Source organism: Vombatus ursinus, unplaced genomic scaffold (genome assembly GCF_900497805.2).
Source record: "Vombatus ursinus unplaced genomic scaffold, bare-nosed wombat genome assembly UNPS02014832.1, whole genome shotgun sequence".
NCBI classification, from domain to species: Eukaryota; Metazoa; Chordata; class Mammalia; order Diprotodontia; family Vombatidae; genus Vombatus; species Vombatus ursinus.
In genome coordinates this window covers 8,882,657-8,896,343 of record NW_020954610.1, presented here as the reverse complement: position 1 = coordinate 8,896,343, position 13,687 = coordinate 8,882,657, and positions in this window count along the sequence as shown.

The window sequence follows — 13,687 nt, the reverse complement described above, 5'->3', positions numbered from 1 at the left end:
CTTTCTCACTAAATCTAAATCCCATCTCTTTAACACTGTTGTTCTTCTGGTGATACCATATGATTAAAAATTATGGAATACATCATAATCTCATTTACAGACCAACCAAAGGGCAATGGAGAAATTCATGGTGGTACTAATATACTACAGCATATTAGTAATAATGAATTGCATAAGAAAGCAGCATAAAAGATATCACCAAAGTGTTGAATAATCAGACAAGAAGGTAGGTTAATTATGTAGTAAAGGTGAGGAATAACAGATGGACAAGCTACATCTTGTATTACTACTCACATAATGTCAAGGGAAAAACATCTCGCAAATTGGTTGGACACCCTGTGGCGAATTTACAACAAGTCATGAATAAGAATCATGGATCAGAAGGCATGAATGGGTTGCATTCTGCACCAGTGAAGAGAGTAAAAACATCAATCAATCATAGTTCCTTTGAAGTACTGAAGCAGCTACTTGCCTGACTCAGTCTCATCATCTATAATACTTCGAACAATTTTATTCTTAGATTATCTCCTAATCCCTCCACTAGAAACCTACTTTAATGCCTTGCTGTTGCATGGAGTCAACCCAATGATGCACAAAATCTGGCAGGTCCCATTAACATGGTAGCACTTTGGGTATAGGTCCAGTCATCCAAGGACCAGCCAAGACAAGTACGGTGATGCTTCCCAATTAAAGGTTGACCACTAGATGCTGATATCTTTTCGCTATAGAAACTCAAGAAGAATGCATATACTAAGATGTGGCAGGAATGTGCACCTGATGTGCACAGATATGCGCCTGTAAAATGTCAGACTTCTTGAAATATTGAAGCACTATATCTCTTAAGTACAAAGATCAGAGATCTAGACTCTACCTACAAGAGTTAATTCTATAGTGAATAAGTGCAGGGGAAAATAATGCCATGACAAACTCTTCTGCCTGGATGTGAAAGCCAGAGGCTTCTCTGGGCACCACTTCAGCGTATCTCAGCAATATTCTTAGGTGATTGCTCTCAAGTTGTATGGCTGTCAGAAAAAGGACATACTTATGCCAGCTTCAAAGTAAATATAACCAAACCCCTGAGTAGTATTGGGTTATAAAGACATACTATCCAATTTCTCCCCCTTATCTGCCTGCCATCATAGCATCAGAAGTGGAAGGGAGTAGGTGGGGCAGCTTCACAATAGCATGTCACCATTCCTCACACATGCAGCCTCATCCACATGAGATATCTAACAATGAGAAGAGGTGATTACAATTGCTGATGTAGATTAAAATGGCAGCCAACCTGTTGTTTGGGGACATTTTTAAGCTAGAAGTGATAAAGATGGTGCTTGGCAAGACCCCAAAACATGTGAAAATGTGTGACTTCAGTGATCTGTTGAACTGAGACCTTCCTTCCATTCTGTATAGCATGTGATCCACTCACGTGCTGACCTGTTGGGAAGGCCAGACAGGGATGCAGCTATGGTACTGTGTTACCTTCTCCCTCAAGGAACTCACTTACTGTAGCAAAGCTTGGAACTCAGAATCAATTACAGTTAAGAAAGTGATGGAATTGGAAAAAAATTTAAAACTTATGGAAGCTCATGGAAGTGATTGTTGATAATTCAAAATAAATTAATTAAAAATAAGAAAGTGATGGAATTGAAGGTGATTTAAAAACAAAAGTTAACAAAAAAAAATGTAGTCCTAATCATATTGCGTATGTAAGAGTTTTCTGCGTGTACCTGGTACTCGGGGTAAGGGGTGGGGTGGGAATGTCCCGGGTACATCTCCTTGCATTAGTTCTTGCAAGCACCTTGTATATTTGTCATATCAACACACAAAATGGGCCACATTCTCTTGATGCTTCAACTTCATCATAATGAGTTAGGTTGCAGTTGGAACCTGGGTTAAATCATGCATATCAATTGCTTTTAAAAAAAAATCTCTAAAGCACTTCTTAAACCATTTTGTGTCATAGACTCCTTTGGCAATCTGGTGAAGCCCAGATGCCCTCTCAGAATAATGTTTTTAAATGTACCAAATATATAGAATTACAAAGAAAATTATATTGAAATAAATTTATCAGTATATATAGACCTACATATATATTTTTTAATTCCAGAAACCCCAAGTTAAGAACCCTTGTTCTAAAGTGACCTTGGCTAAGTCACTCAAACTCTCTGAATTTTCTGTTTTCTCATTGATAGAACAAGGAAGTTGGACTTGATAATTTCTGAGGTCCCTTCTAGCTCCAAAATGTTCTGTTTTTATTCTCAAGTTGGGACAAAATCCATGTGGAAAATGCCTTGTGTATTACAAAAAGCTGTGAACTGGAAAACCCAAAACTAGAATGTCACACATTTAAAAATCATTTTGCAATTATCACAGGATGTCACAAAGAGGAAAATCAGGAAATCAGATAACACACAATAGTGACTTGTTTTTGTTATTTGCTGTTTGAACATCCAGAGAAATAGGGGTAGTTGACACTGCAGATCTCAAATGATTATTTGAGTAGTTGTAACTAGGATCAAAGATGATAAGCAAAATTCTTGGAGTTAGAGAAGTTTCTCTTAACTGACAGAAGAACCTATGGGCAAGAGGGTGCAGGGAAGAAGCAAATAATCAAGCATCTTTTCCTACTGTGCATTTGCAAAGTTATTGATTGCCCTGGTTTTAAGTACTAGATCCATTTTTTATGACACTTCCATTCCGGCATGTGCTTTATTGAGGAATACTTAAGCTCATGATCTAATAAAGACATTGCCGAAATGATTTTAAGTTGCTGTGGGAAGAGGAAGGGCCAAATATGAATTTGAACCAAACACCAGTCTAGATGTACTTCCCCTTCACCCCCCCCCTTCAAAATAGAATTGAACTTGAACCATTATCTAGAAACAGAACATTGATGATGAACCATGCTATTCTTTACAGGGGTGCAAAATGAAATATAGATAGATACATAGACAGACAGATAGATAAGATACATATACAAATATTTATAAATATAAACACATATATTTTATATGTTAATATTTTATTCTTTCCAATTACATGTAAAACAATTTTTAACCTTTGGTTTTTTTTTTTACAATTTTGAGTACCAAATTCTCTCCCACCTTCTCTCCCTGCCCACCCCGTTGAGAAGGAAAGCAATTTGATAAAAGTTGTACATGTGCAGTCATGCAAACATATTTCCATATTAGTCATGTGGAAAACACATCTGTATATTACTAAGTGTTTATATATATGTATGTATGCATGTATTTAGCCATTGAGAGAATGCTTTGTTTGACCATGACTATATGTCACAAGAAATTTGGTTTTCTTTTTTTTTTCAATTGAGTGGAGGTTGGGAGAAAAAGAAAATAGATTTCTGTTAATTTTTTTTAGTGAGGTCTGAGGGGTATTACAGATGTACTCTCAAAAAGTTTTCACATATAAATGTTTAGGTGACCCTATGGCAGCTAGGTGGTGTGGAGGATAGAGTACTGGGCTGAGAATGAAGAAGACTTATTTTCCTGAGTTCAAATTCAGCCTTATATACTTACTAGCTGTGTGACCTGGGGCAAGTTACATAATCCTGTTTTGCCTCAGTTTTCTCATCTATAAAATGAGCTGGAAGAGGAAATGGCAAACCACTTCAGTATCTCTGCCAAGAAAACCCCAAATGGGGTCACAAAGTCAGACATTACTGAACAAAAACAAAAAGAAAGCCACAAAAAAGTCTTTTTCAGTACTTATTTAGATGTTATTCCTATTTTGTTGATTATTTATCTGGACAATTCTTTTTGTACTTAAAAACTTGGTAGTGAACATAATTTCATTCCCAAATATTTTCCCCTTCAATTTATTTCACTTAATTATGCAAATAATAATCATAGACCTAACAGAAACTCAGAAGAGGATGGATACTCAAGATTAGACAGAGCCTGCCCAATCCCAGGACTACTTGCAGAATTATTTATTGTCCCACCACAAAAATAATCATTAATATCATTGTCTTTATTACTTTTCAGAACCACTATTTGAAGATCACATCCTTTTCCTCCTCTAAATTGACACTGAAGACCCTCTCATCCAGGAAGATTCCTTCAATTAATCAAATCCATTTTTCCATCTGATCCCAATGTATTCCTCTCTATCAATGCACAAATGCCATCTCAGTGACTTTTAAGCATAATACATACCTCCGCATAATCAAAAGATCTGCCAGCCCTAACTCATATACTACTGGTAACAGTCAAAATAATTAAGTTTCGGGACAACCAGACATTTGGACAGCCCTATAGAATTTGTTTGTGATGCAAGTTGACTTGAATTGTGTTCTCTGTACTTTTGTTGATTACATTCTGATGTCTTTTGCATCGACTATTATAATAGCCTCCAAATTAGTCTTCCTTCCTAGTCTATTACTTATGTATCCATCTCCCATCTGTCTACCTGAGTAGACTTCCTAATGCACCAATATAATGATGTCACTCTTCTACTCAGAAAACTTCAGTGGCATTTTATTAACTATGGAACAGCGAGTGGAAGACCTAGGGTTTACATCTGGGCATCCTGGCCCATCACAATCTGGCTTTGGCCTGCTAGTTCTATCTTATTCTTTGTTCTAGCCTAACTGGACTACTTTTTAATCCAGTGTTCTCATTCTTCCTCCTGTTTACCCTCCATGCCTTGAATGAACCTTTTCCCCTTCCTTCCAGTTGCATTTTTTTTTTACATTTCTTCTTTCTTTCATAGTTCAACTAAAATCCCATTTCTTCCATGGAACCTTCCTAAACCTTCTCCCTAGCCCATGTGAATTTATTCTCTCACCGCTCTGATTTTTCAGAGCACTTTGCCTGAGTCTCTCCTTTGCACTTTATTCACTCTCCCTTGTATCATAGTTATTTGTATACTTAGAATCATAGAGCATTGAACTATAAAGGACCCCAGAAGTCATTGCCTCCCAAATCCTCATTTTGTAGAGGACTAAGCTGAGCAGACTAGAGATGCTGGATGCTTTCATCAGACTGCAAAATCCCGGAGAGCAGAGCCTCTGTTGGAACTCTCTTTTCATATCCCAAGCATCTAACAACTTGACTAACTCAAGTCTTATATATAGTAGGGATTTAATAATTATTTGTTGAATTGCAATGAATTTCTCTTCCCTTTGGATATACCACAGGACCTGGGGTCAGGAAGACCTGAGTTCAAATCCTCCCCCAGACACTTACTAGCTATGTGACTTTGGGCAAGTCATTTAATCTCTGTATGCCTCAATTTCCTCAACTGTTACATTGGAATAATAATAACACCTACCCTTTCCAGGGTTTTCGTGAGGATCAAATGAGATATTTTTAAAGCTCTTAGCATCATGCCCAGAAAAGAATAGTCATTAAATAAATGATTGTTTCCTTCCTCCTTCTTTCTCTCCTTTCCTTCCTTCCTTCCTGTCATGTTTTTCTTGGGGACGGAGATCATGTTAATTTTTTAATATGTATCTAAAATGCTGAATAGAGCATTATGTCCCTATTAGAGTGAACAGTATTCACTTTTTGATTGATTAATTATAATAACAATAATAATAGTTAATGTTCATGTGATACTTAAGTTTTGCAAAGCATTTAATTGCATATTATCTCATTTAATCCTCACAGTATTCCTGTGAGGTAGGTGAATTATATAGGTCATAGGATCATGGCTTTAGAACCAGAAGGGACCTGATAGGTCATTTGGATCAACTCCTGCCCCAATTTTATAGATTAGGAAAATAAGGCCCAGAACGTTGAGTGATTTGTTTAAGGTCACACAACTGGTAAATGACTGACCTATGATTTGAACTTAAGTCTTTTTGACTCTGACAGCACTTTGGTATGATTTAAAGATCACTGGTGTCATTATAAAATGGTAAAAACGGTAAGTAAAGACTACGCCTAGGAAGGCTTAGTTTTTCATGTTGATTAAGTTAAGCTTCTAAGAAAAATAACAAGCTTAATGATAAGTTTTTCATGGTGAAGGCTGACATCCCTGAGTCACCTCTTCTAAGGAAACTTTTTGCCACGAGAGTTCATCTGCCCTTGACGGAGTTGTGATGATCAGCAATATTATTGCTTTTCTTTTTTGAGGTGAGACAATAAGATAATGTTATGGGTTTGTTAGCAAACATGCCAGAACTTAAATTTTCATAATTGGCATCTTAAGACACCATCTCCTAATGTCATTGATCAAAATATTTTGGGATTCCTTTTCTAGAATTGCCTCAAACTAATTTAACATATACAAAACCCAAATTTTATCACTTAGTAATGAGTTTAATATGAATTTAGAAATGTAGTTAGAACTCATTTTAATGAAAAATTATATTAATAATAATAGCTAGCGTTTTTTAAGTGCTTTAAAGTTTACAAAGTCTTAAATGGGGTCACTTAAATGGTGCAGTGGATAGAATGGCAGACCTGGAGTCAGGAAGACTCATCTTCCTGAGTTCAAATCTGGCCTCAGACATTTATTAGTTATATGACCCTGAGCAAGTCATCTAACCCTGTTTGCCTTAGTTTCCTCATCTGTAAAATGATCTGGAGAAGAAACTGGCAAACCACTCCAGTATCTTTGCCAAGAAAACCTCAAATGGGGTCATGAAGAGTTGAACAAGATTGAAGCCACTAAACAACCGTAAAAAGTTTAAAATGTTATCTTATTTTATCTTTTTTTTTTCAATTATATAAGCCTTTATTATGTGCCTTTGCTGTTCCAGGCATTGTGCTCTGGAGAAAACAGGCCCAGTCCTCAAGGAACTTACCATCTACTGGAAAAATATTCATATAAGAAACTTTGGACATCTCCGTCCCAGTATCTAGTACATAAAGTGTATTTAAATGTTTCTTTTTTTTGTAAATAGTATTTTTTTCTAATTACATGTAAAGATAGTTTCCAACATTCATTTTTATAAGATTTTGTATCTCATTTTATCTTCATAACAACCCTGTGAGGTAAGTGCTATAGCTATGTCCATTTTACAAATAAGGAAACTGAGGCAGACAATGGTTAAGTGACTTGCCTAAGCTCATACAGCTAGAGGGAAGGGAAAGGAACAAACATTTATGTAGCACCTGCTGTGTGCCAGGCACTGTGCTAAGTGCTTTACAGATATTATCTCGGTTGATCCTCACAACTACCTTGCTGAGATAGGTGCTGTTATATCTCAACTGATACACAGTTGAGAAAACTTAGGCAAAGAGAGTATTATTAATGCTACATATGTTTTATACATATATATATATAGACATAATGTTATGATAAATATAGCATTTGGCAAACCTTAAAGTACTGTAGAAATGTTAGCTATTAAATGAATAGTCTCCCAAACTGACTACTTTGAAAAGAATGATACACCTTTAATGTATAACTTCTAGTGAATATATAAAGGATCTATGACTTTTGTCTGTGCAATAAACTCTTGATGTAGAAATTCCCTCCACCAAGATAGATTACAAGCAATGTATAGCTGCTATTCAGTCATTTTCAGTTGTGTCCTACTCTGTGACCCCATTTGGCATTTCCTTGGCAAATATACTGGAGTGGTTTGCCATTTCCTTCTCCAACTCATGTCACAGCTGAGGAAACTGAGGCAAAGAAGGTTAAGTGACTTGCCCAGGGCCACACAGCTATCAAGTATCTGAGGTCAGATTTGAACTCAGGTCTTCCTGACTCCAGGCTCAGTGCCCTATCCACTGCACCACCTCGCTGCCTTATTTATAGCTAATTAGTAATTAAACAGATGTCTGAAACACATAAAAGTTAAGTGACTTGCCTAGGATCACCAAACTTAACAAACTTTGAACTACGTATGCCTCTCTGACTCCAAGACCACCACTCTTTCCTCTTTGTAGCACTAGCTCTATTAAGTTCCAGTATGTACAAAAACTAGCTTCATTGCTTTATAATCACACCTCATAACCACAACTTCATCCCAAGGCTGATCCCCTTCTTTAGATACAATACATGAAGACAGCTATGGGAAAGTTTTTCTTTCCTCCTACTCTTACAGAAAACTGACCCTCTTTACAAACCTTTGGGCCTACAAGTATCAGGTGGTACAATTACACCACAAACAAAGATTTCAGTGTCAGAAACTGAGAAACTATTACCATGGGGATTAGACGCTCTTCTAGCTCTATGTGGCCAACATTGTCTGCAGTACAAGGAGCTATTGTGCCCAGAGAAATAGGGGGTTGTTACTTGCTAGAGATTTTAAACTTGAATATGTATCCACACTTTAACAGTGCTGGCCTTTGGAAATGGATGATTCTTCAGGCATAGTTAATTTGTCTCAGTTTTGGACTACAGCTCTTGGAATTGTTTGTATTAAAGTGTTTCCCAGGAATTTTTGGTATGTTTTTCAGTGGGTTGTTCACTCACTCTTGTGCATTTCTTATGGACGTATTAGAGCTGAGTGTCTACGAATGCTTTTTCATCCTTTTGAAAATGTCTGTTGTTATATGAGAAGGCACCTTCCTTCTTTCTTTGTGGACATAGGGGACTACTGGTATGGAACATTGCATAGAATGTTAGACTCTTTCAATATGTTGGCTACTTTTGCTGAACTTTTCTTTCCTTTGTTTTTATTTTTCTCTATAAGGGATGGTTTTCTGTGAGGGGGAGGAAGGAGAAGTATATTAGGAAATGTAAACAATGCAAAAAAAGATATCAATTTTATTTAATAAAGAAATGACTCATAATGCCTCCATACAAAGTTGTCGTGCTCCACATAGGAATGTAAGGCATGATCTAAATCCTCAGAACCCAAATACAGTACATGCAGCAGTATTATAATAATAGCTATTAGCTATCAGCTCCTGCAGTAGTATCCTCCGAGGATGCTTTGAATTTGCAATAAGCCATACTTATTTTTTTTTAGCTCTTTCTCCTAAATATTTTTACTCATTTTCTGCATCTCTCAGATGAGGAGACAGATGTACAAGGTGATCAATGGATTTGTCTAGGGTTTATATGAAAAGCAAACAGTAGAGCTGAGATTAGAAATAAACAACTGAATGTGAGGACAGAAGAAATAATTCCAGATATACTGAAGAGCAATTTGAAACAACGAAGAGATGCAGCAAAAGATATACTGGAAAGTACGTTAACCCAAATGTCAGGAGACTGGAGATCCAGCCCCAGATTTTTCACTGGCTAGCTTTGTGACCCTGTAGCAACTCCTCAGGCATGCCAACTGTTAAAAAACAAAACAAAACAAAACAAAACAAAAAACCTTCATGACCAGGAGCAAATCACTTAGCCTTTATGGATCTCCATGTTGTCACTTGTGAGGCAAGTGGCTTGGTCTAGATTAGGAGGTCTAAACCTTTTTGTGTATTGTGGACCTCTCTGGCAGCCTGGTGAACCTATATACCTGTGAACCCCTGCTCAGAGTAATCCTTCTTTCTGTAAATAATAATAATAATAATAATAATAATAATTCATCGTTAAAGAAAATGCTAAATTTTAATTAGAGGTTAATGAGAAAAATGTATTTTTTTTCCCATTCAAATTCATGGGACCCCTAAGCATGGATCCCCCAGGAGTCCAAGGAACCCAGATTGCCAATCCCTGTCAAGATGACATCTGAGATTCCTTCCAGCTACGACACCCAGTGAGTAACTCTTTGTGATGAGGATCAAATGAGATAATAATTGTAAAGCACTTAACAAAGTGCCTGGAACATAGTAGGTGCTATATAAATGTTGCTGTTCTTGTTTTTGCTATTATAACTATTATTATTTAGAGGTAGCTAGGTGGCATAGTGGATAGAGTGCTAGACCTGGAGAGAGGGAATTCTGAGTTCAAATCTTTAGACATTTTCAGCCTCAGTTATTTACTACCTGTGTGACTCTGTGTGATATATAACTTCTTTTTGCCTCAGTTTATTTGTAAAATGGGGATGATAATAATAGTGCCTACCTCCCAAGATTGTTGTGAAGATAAAATGAGGTAATGTTCATGAATATTAAAGTGCTATATAAATGGTAGTTATCTACCTTTATTATTATTGTTGCTAAGAATTTTTAGCAGCTAATAGACTGAATAGGCACAAAGAAAGAAAAGAAGTACTCTAAATCTGTGGTGGGGCATCTAAGTGGCACAGTAGTAAAGTGTAGGGCATGGAGTCTGGAAGACCTGAGTTCATATCTGGTCTCAGACATTTACTAGCTGTGTGACTCTGGGCAAGTCACTTAACCCTCTTTGCCTCACTTTCCTCATCTGTAAAATGAGTTGGAGAAGGAAGTGGCAAACCACTCTAGTATCTTTGCCAAGAAAACCCCAAATGGGGTCACAAAGAGTTGAACACAACAGAAAAATGACTGAAAACAAAAAAAGCAAGAGAACACAACTGCTTTCCTTGAGACATTGATAGAAATTTGCCACATATGAGCAATGACCTTCGATTATTTCCATCACAGATTTTTTGACCCACTGGATAAAGCCTCTCTCAAATTGTATGCCTATCCATGTTTAGCCATGTATGCTGAGAGGGGAAGGTGTATTCTAGAAGCTAAACACTAAATGCTAGAATTTCATCAGTCCAAAATTCTTGACACTAGAATTCTATCAGTCCAAAAGAGAATGGTAGGATCCAAGAAACAAAAAATAAACATTTAGAATTAAGGAAAAGCTGATCCAAATCAATAATGCCCTAAATTAGCTCCTCCAAGCGGTTAAGTTTGGCCCTGAGCAAAGTGCAAGTGCTCATTGGAGAAACTGGAGATGTTGCTTGGATGGAAAGAAAAGTAATTATTTCCAATCCTGTTGTCATTGTCCCCTTGTAGATACTGTATAATGTTCTCAGATCCTAAGACTGTGACCTTAATGAATACAACCCAAAGGACTTAACAGTGAAGAGCTGTACTAAGATGAATGAAAAAAACGAGCTTACCCTCTAATATTTACTCCATAAATGGTACTGTTATATGCAAGCGGAGGTCTTGCTTTTGGAAGTTCCTCTGGTGTTTAAGGGGGTCAAATTCTTATTCACCCATCAGAACCAAAAGATTAATTTTACCCATAAGAGTGTTCTTAAGCACATGTCTAAATAAATGCAGGGCAATAAGACAAGTGAAAAATGGTTCACTTCTAAATATCCTAAACATTCTGGGAAGTGAGCATACATTTTTAGAATGATTGCTTTCTGAATTCTCTGTATATAATATTCATGGCAGTTTTACTGCTTTTCCTGATGAACAGTTTGGCTGGTGCAGAAGCTGGATCTTTATTCTTGAATGCTCAGGATTTTTCTTATTACCTTTAGGTTTGGCACATGCCCTAATTTAATACCACAGAAAGCTTTTGAATGATCCACTCCAAGAACAGGAGTCCTCTCACTTATTCACATTCTAAGTGAAGCACAGATGTCATCTGTGAAGTAGCACTAGGCATGACACAACCATGTAACCTGACACTGGCCTGAAATGTCCCCTTGATGACTAAACTAATGGGCTCATCTGTCCTCAGTCAGAGTTTTCATGACCTCTTATGATGGTGGAAGTTTTGAGTGATATTGACAATTCATCCAAAGTCTCTTCCTATGATCTCATTGCCTCTGCCACAACAAAACATCTAGAAGAGTGTTGCTACTTACTAGTACAACATGGAAATATGAAGAGTCTTGAAAGGATCTCATTCTCAACTAAGGAGTTGTATGAGATTCCACAGTAAAGAAACATGGGCAAAAGCCATGATGACCTCTCAAGTATAAATCTGGGAGGATTCTCCTTGAGCCATAGATTTTTGTTGTTGTCCAGTCCTGGACAATGCTGCCTTCTCTTGCTCTACACATTTAAAACTATTTTGGGAGGCAAATGGGAGTTTTATATAGAAAAGAAAAAACAAATCAGTGGGGGATTTTTAAGTTTACTTCCATTTGTATTTAATAAGACAAAACAATAGCATGGTGAATTTAAGCAATCTACAATGCCAGTTTGGATAATTCAAGAGATTATTCTGTCTCCCTTATATCTGGATTTACTTTTTATAAAGTTTAAATGCATCAGACAATTTCCTGACACCTTTTTTTAGTTTACTCATACAGACTTGTCCTTTAAGCACAAGATGAGAAAATGAGAGTTCAGAGATCATTTATACTAAGAAGTTTACCATATGGTCATTTTCTGCCTTCTGTCTACTCAACTTTTGTGTGTCCCTTAACTATAAATGGCCATCTGGAATGGCATTGGCTACAAGTAATGCCCTTCTTGACTGCTCCTTGGAATTGCTCTCCCCTCTTCCTTTTCCCACTTTGAGCTGTTTGCTTAGGACCAACTACATACTTCCCCTTCTACCCTGCTGTGGTTCACCCAGCCTAGCATAGGTCTTATGTCCAATGTGTCATTCATTTCTCTTAACCTATCACTCAGTGGCCCAACTCAAGTGCAACCCCTGAAGTACCCTCATGGTAACACATGGCTCTTGAAAAGTTACTATAAGCTCAAGGTCATCATGGGTCATTAACTGTTCAAAACAATAGCTCATACATTCCCTCTGATGTGCTTACTTTTAGCAGACATCCAAAGAACATGTTAGTTTAAACAAATAAACAAAAGAACCACTTAATCAATTAGTAGAGCAGATATAGAGACAAAAAAAGAATTCGTCCATGCACAAATGGGAGACCTTCTCCTACAGGTAGAGCCAAGGAAGAGATGTCAAGAGTCATTGACCACTAAAATCACATGGCCAGAGCACATACATAGGAAATGTGTAGCTAGAATAAGTCATACTTCCAACAATGCAGAGGGGCTGATGCCTGCACATTTTTCTCTCTGCTCATGGATGGACACATTGTCTCTCCCAGGAATTGCTCTGCTGGTTTCATGGTTGCCACTGAGCACATCTACTCTGGTCACTACTTGGTGTCTCTTCTGGGCCTGTTGATTTCCAAGCTTCTGGGCTTCATCTACTCAGGGTACTGATTTCTGAACACAAGAGTAACCATGGCCAGATCCACATGAAATGAAAGTTAGGTTGATTGGCATGGTAGAGAACAATTTGAAGAGAATTGAGGCAGGAAGACCTGTAAGTAGGCTTTCACAATAGTTCATCACCACCTGCTAGGGTGGTGGTCATAGGACTGGAGACCAGAAGATGGATGGATAAAATATTGTAGGGGTGGAATTGATCGAACTTGGTAGCTGATTGGTGAGTCTTTCCCTTTGCCTTATGGAATCCCTGGCTTGCTTTAAGGTTCAGCTCAGGTACCTCCTAATGTAGGAAACCTATTCGAATCCCTGCCCTTCTCTCCCAACCAGTTGTTAGTGCCTTCTCCCATAGGTTATTTTGAATATATTTTGTATTTAATTTTACTCCTACATATTGGTTTCAACTTTGAAAGACTTGAGTATTTTGATCAATGCAATAACCAACTACAATTCCCGAGGACTAATGATGAAATATAGTACCCACTTTTTGATAGATAGATGATAGACTCAAGAAAGAGAATAAAACATATGGTTTCAGCCTAGCCAGTGTGTGAATTTATTTTGCTTAACTATCCGTATTTGCTCAAAGGGCTTTGTTTTCCTTTTTGTAGTGGGGTAGGTTGGGAAAATGAGGATAGATAGGGATAGGGTAGCAAAAAGAAGAAAGAAAGAAAGAAAGAAAGAAAGAAAGAAAGAAAGAAAGAAAGAAAGAAAGAAAGAAAGAAAGAAAGAAAGAAAGAAAG